We start from the raw sequence: 4,984 nt of genomic DNA on the forward strand, positions 1-4,984 counted from the left end.
GGAGGAGAACCATTCCAGAGCAGAGAGAAAAGAAGAACCAGAAAGAGAATATGGTCAATAGTATCAAATGCTGCAGAAAGGTAAGGGATAAACCTGAGAAAATACCATTGGATTTAACCACAAAGAAATCATTAGTGACCTAGGAGAGAGTACTATCCGTCAGGTGGTAACAATGAAAGTCAGGTGGCAAAAGTTGAGAAGTGAGTAAGTAAGGGAGGCAATGAGTCCAGATTGCCTGACTTTTCTATTTCTTTCTCTCTCTCTCCTTTCCCTCCCTCCCTCCCTTCCTCCCTTCCTCCCTTCCTCCCTTCCTCCCTTCCTTCCTTTGTTTCTTTCTATACTGGGTTGCCCTATCTCATCTAGGCTAGAGGTGCAAGGCCACTCACTGACCTCCTCCCACTCTTACTCATCTTGGACACTGACTTTTTTATTTAGCAGTTGGGCCAGTGTAACCCTCCTTAGGCAGCCTGGGGGACCCTTCCTGAAGGCTCTCCCATAGTGATACTAGATTTAGGGCAACATAGAACTCCTGAGTTCAAGCACTTGATCATTCTCAGCCTCCACAGGGCCAGAGATACCCACATTAGTTGCCGTACCTGATTTACTGATAGCTTTTTCTGAGTTCAGCTGTGAAATGGGGATATAGGATGTGAGCTTTGGGGAATAGTTTGGTTAAGGGAAGGACTTATTTTGTTTTTTCTTTTCTTTTCTTTTTTCGGTGGGGGGAGGTAGAGATCTGGAATTGTTTTCAGGCATCAAGGAAGTAACTAGTGGATAAAGGAAAGTTAAAAATTATTGAGTTAGAAGGGATGACGAAAGGGGCAAATCCATAGAGGAGGTGAGATCACGGGCACAAGTAGAAGGACCAATGTTACCAGGGAGAAAAGCCATCTCATCCTTCAAGACTTGAGCAAAGGAGGAGAGAATTGGGGGTAGGGGTTGGGGTCATGGTCTTAGGATCATAGACTTAGAGCTTGAAGAGACTTCAGCTGCTATCTGGGTCAACTCCCTCATTTTATAGATGAGAAAACTGAGCTTCAGGGAGGTCAAACAACTTGCCCAGTCATACTAGTGGAGGGGACAGAGAAAAGATTTTACCCTAGGTCCTTTGACTCTTTATCCAATGCTCTTTCTAGACCAATGACCCAGAGAATCAAGGACGGCCCTTCAGCAAAGCAAAGCAGGACGTAAGCATGCATGGGTAAGTCTTTTTGATAATGATCTCATTCCTGAGAGCTCTGACTTCAAGGTTAATGAGTAAGGAAAGGACTGTATTTGGTGAGGAAGGCAGAGAAGGGGCTACTGTCAAATCTGTGATTACATTAGCATAAGGCAATTCTGGTGAGTAAACTCCCTCTATTAATGCAGATCTTCAGCTATTCTGAAATTTATTATTTTAAGAGATTTTCCTCAGGAGGCACTGAGAGATTAAGTAATTTGTCCAGGATCACATAGCCATTATGTGTCAAATATGGAACTGAAGCCTAGGCTGGGAGGCAGCCTGGTACAGTGCAATGAAGGATGGATTTTGAGGCAGAGGACCTGGGTTTTAATACCTGCTCTGCCACTGGTTACCTGTGTGACCTGGAACAACCTCTCTGGGCCTCAGTTTCTTTACCTGTAAAATGAGGTTGATATAAATGACCTCTGAGATTCTTTTCAGCTTTAAACCTATGTTTCTATAATTTAAACCTGCAATTCTATCGACTTTTTCTGAGTCTGAGGACATTTTTTTTTGGCAGGGCAATGAGGGTTAAGTGACTTGCCCAGGGTCACACAGCTAGTAAGTGTCAGGTGCCTGAGGTCAGATTTGAACTCGCCTCCTCCTGAATCCAGGGCCAGTGCTTCATCCACTGGGCCACCTAGCTGCCCCCGAGGACAACACTTTTTCCCTCTCTGACTCTCTCTGAATCTGAACCTCTTTAGGATTCTACAAGTTTAACTTCTACCAGCACTGGGTTTCATTACTGTTAATTTTTTTTTTAAATGTATTTGGGTGTGAGGAAGTAGCTACTTTTCATACTTTGTATATTCTTTTACAAGATTTATTATGAACTTAGTATCAAACATAAAATATAACTAATTAGATTGGGTTCACAACTCTTTCCATTTCCATAAATGAATTCCAACACTTAAATGTCATAACTTTTAAATCATTCCCATTGTCTTCACCATCTTTTGTCCATTTATGCCCAATTACTTTTCCTCTTTTCTGGTCATAGTATAGTTTCCTTATCTCTAGCTTTTAAATTTACATTCTTTCTTTCTTTCGTTTTCCTTTTTTTTTTTTGCATGGCTATGGGGGTTAAGTGACTTGCCCAGGGTCACACAGCTAGTAAATGTCAAGTGTCTGAGGCCAGATTTGAACTCAGGTACTTCTGAATCCAGGGCTGGTGCTTTATCCACTGCACCACCTAGCTACCCCCTCAATTTACATTATTTCATAAAATTATTTGCCCTATATATCTTTTAATTTACACCTAGGTTATCTTGCGAACAGCCTTTTCTCCCAGAGCACAAATGTTTCCCTGGAGTTTATAACCCTTCCACTGCAAAACTGCAGCCCTAGGGGCCTACTGCTTCATATGACCTAAAACATCTAGGCTGGCTCCAGACATATTTCACTTTATTTTATAGCTATCTTCTGACCAGCTATCTTGTTATACTCATTCACCCTCTCCCTGGATCAGTTTCCAAATCTAGAACATTAATTGAATTATTATTGTCATTGCTATTATAAAGAATATGCTAATCTATACCTCTATATGGCTTCTCTCACCACTCCTGTACATTTTCAAATCAAAATAGCCCTCTCTGGGCATCATTCCCCTATTTCTATTGTCTTTCCCTATTAGAATATAAGCTTCTTGAGCCTTTTTATTTGTATTCCCAGAAATTTGAACAGTGTAAGTGCCTAATAAATGCTTTTAAATTCATTCTTCATATTTGTCTATCTTATTTGCACTCTAGTATATTATTAAGTTTTCCAATATGCTTCTTTGATGTGTCTGATATCCAAGATAGCAGAGAACTAATTAGAAATTTAAGAATGAGTCATTCCCCCAATAGATAAATGACCAATACATATGAACAGAAAATTCTTAAAAGAAGAAAAATCAAGCTATCAATAACCATGTGAAAAAAATCTTTCAAATTGCTAATATGAGAAATTCAATTAAAATAACTTGGGCTGTCCTTCAGAACCATAAAATTGGCAAGAAAAGCAAATAACAATTGATGAAGGGGATGTGGGAAAATAGGTACTTTAACAAACTGTTGGTGGAGCAGTGAATGGTCCGGCCTTTCTGGAAAACAATTTGGAACTCTACTGAAAAAGTCACTAAACTCTTCATACCTCTTTTTTTTTATTTTCCCAGAGGTTTATTAGACATAGGCCCCTTCCTTCTCTCCCATATGTGCCTCCTCTATAAGGGGAAAATCAATAAAGAGGGGATTTGGGACAAGGACCACTACCCAGGAGGGGGCAGAAGCCTCCTTCACCATATCAAGGTCTGCCACCAGAGCAAAGAAGGCAGCAGCACTGTTTGCCTAGTTGTTCTTAGAGAAATACTCTTTGCTGTCTTCCACATTGGGCTTGATAGTATCTCCTCCAAGCTTCCAGCCTGCTGGGCTTACTTCTCCGGGCTCATCTGTGAATTGGAATGCTTGCACTAGTCACAAAACTTCATCCACTGAGCGACCCACAGGCAAGTCATTAATTGTGATTTGCCGGACAAGGCCCTTAGCATCAATGATAGGCCCCTGTAGGCAATGCCTTCTTCTTCCTTCAGCACCCCATAATCTTGAGCTAGGTTTTTGGTTACATCTGCCAACAGGGGGATTTTCAAAGTACCCATGCCACCCATTTTTCGAGGGGTGTTGATCCAGGCTAGCTGACTGAACTGAGAATCCACAGATACACCAATGACTTCGCAGCCCAGCTGATGGAAATCTGACACCCAATCAATGAAGGCAATGATCTCCGTAGGGCATACAAAGGTGAAGTCCAGTGGATAGAAAAATATGACCAGATGCTTCCCTTTATAGTCTGACAGTTTCACCTCCTTGAAAGCCCCGTCCACCGTGGCAGTGGCCTGGAAGTTAGGGGCTGGTTTTCTAATGTAAGCCTTTCCAGAGGACATGACTGCAAGGAGGGCAGGCTCCAGGCCTACAAAGACAGGTAGCGCATGCTCCCAGACGGCAATAGCAGCAGTCAGGTAACCAAAAGTACCTACTCTTCATACCTTTTGACCCAATGTTATCACTGTGAGGTGGCTATCCCAAAATAATTAAATAAAAGAAGAGGGAAAATAGCTACAGGGACAAAGATAGTCATGGTAGCACTTTTTCTTGTGGCAAAGAACTGGAAACTGAGGAGGTACCCATCAACTAGGGAATGGTTGAACATGAAATGTTCATAATGAAATATTATGGTACTATGAGAGACGACAAAAGGCATGCATTCTTATTAACCTGGGAGGATTTGCATGAACTGATAAAGAATGAAGTAAATGGAACCAGAAGAACATTTATGCAGTGAGTGCAACATTGTAAAGAAAAACCATTTTTAAAGACTTAGGACCTCTCATCAACACAATATTCAATGATGACTCCAGAAGATTAATGTTGAATCATGCTTCCACCCCCTGACAGAAAAGTGATGAATTGGATATGTAGAATGTGAGATACATTTTCAGACATGTGCAATGTGTGAATTTACTTTCCCTGATTATATTTATTTGGTACAAAGAGAAATTTTACACTTTTGGAGGGAGAAGAACTAGGGAAGAAATGGGTGATGAATAAAAAGAAAAAAATCAATGAAGTGTTGTTTAAAAAAGAGGTTCAGAGGGAGACATGAACAAGAAAGCTGTCTTTGAAATTAATGGGTTGATTTTGTTATATACATTTTAAAAAACAAGCTGTACTAATATATTTTGGTTCCACATACAATCTTTTTATGTTCTTTATGTGGAAATGATCA

The 4,984-nt window shown here is 40.6% G+C and overlaps 1 pseudogene; it reads right to left on the reverse strand.

Moving 5' to 3' along the window:
- Positions 1 to 3,549: 3,549 nt before the first annotated feature.
- On the reverse strand, positions 3,550 to 4,142 carry LOC122743291 (annotated as a pseudogene).
- Positions 4,143 to 4,984: the final 842 nt, after the last annotated feature.

The sequence above is a fragment of the Dromiciops gliroides genome, chromosome 2, assembly GCF_019393635.1.
Source record: "Dromiciops gliroides isolate mDroGli1 chromosome 2, mDroGli1.pri, whole genome shotgun sequence".
Taxonomy (NCBI): Eukaryota; Metazoa; Chordata; class Mammalia; order Microbiotheria; family Microbiotheriidae; genus Dromiciops; species Dromiciops gliroides.